Consider the following 941-nt stretch of genomic DNA (forward strand, 5'->3'; position numbering starts at 1 on the left):
ACAAGGGACATGGGGCACAGGGAAGGGCTGCGTGGCACCTGCGGTGCTGAGCAGCAGGTGCCTGCGTGGCCCTGGGGTGTTGCCGCCAGCCCTGATGGTTTCCTGTGCTTGTCCTTGCCTTCCTCAGCCTCAGATTGTTTTTTTTCTCTGGGCAGGAAGAGTTGGAGGCTTTGCTTGGGCCGTGGTGTGTGGGCAGGAGAGGGCAGGGCTGTGCCACGGTGCTGCAGTGCCCTGGGTGGGTGATGCCAGGCGCAGCCCCTGGTTATGGGTACCCCCAGGGTGATGGTTGTAGGGAGGAGGTTGTGAGATGGAGAGTGAGAGCTCTGTGCTGCCCCAGGCATGGCCGATGGGGTGTCCAGCACCTCTGGAGGGTTCAGAGCATGGATTTGGGTCCTCTGGGGTTTCTGCAGCTGGCTGTGCCTCAGTTTCCCTTGTCTGTGCAGTTCCCAGCCTGCCTGGGCATGGGGGGAGTCCCTGCTCTGGGGGTGATGTGCCAGGCCTGGGAATGACGCAACGCTCCAAAGGGAAAGTCATCATCTTTCCAGCCACATTTAATCCCCTGGCGCTCTGCTCCTTCTCCGCTCAGCTGTCCCCAGCCCTGAGCAACCTGCAGCCTCGTTTGCTGCTAACGAAGCTGCTGGAGAGGAGGGTGGTCCCATGCCCCAGCCCTGCTGCAGCTGGTGGGGGGAGAACTGGTGGAGACAGCGCGACTCCAGTGTATCGACCGGCCGGGCAGAGCCACCACGGTATATGATTTCCCTCTTGGTGTTTCCAGTTTGGAGCTGAGCAGGATAACATCGTGCCAGGATGGCTGTCATCACCCAGAGCTTTTCCTGGCTGCATCCCATGGGTGGGAGAGCATTGGTGGTGTATCCCCCAGCAGAGCTGACCCCTCTGTTTCCGCAGGCGCTGCCAAGGGCGAGGGCGAGAAGCGGCTGAGT

This window comes from Acanthisitta chloris, unplaced genomic scaffold (genome assembly GCF_000695815.1).
Source record: "Acanthisitta chloris isolate BGI_N310 unplaced genomic scaffold, ASM69581v1 scaffold11013, whole genome shotgun sequence".
In the NCBI taxonomy this organism is placed as follows: domain Eukaryota; kingdom Metazoa; phylum Chordata; class Aves; order Passeriformes; family Acanthisittidae; genus Acanthisitta; species Acanthisitta chloris.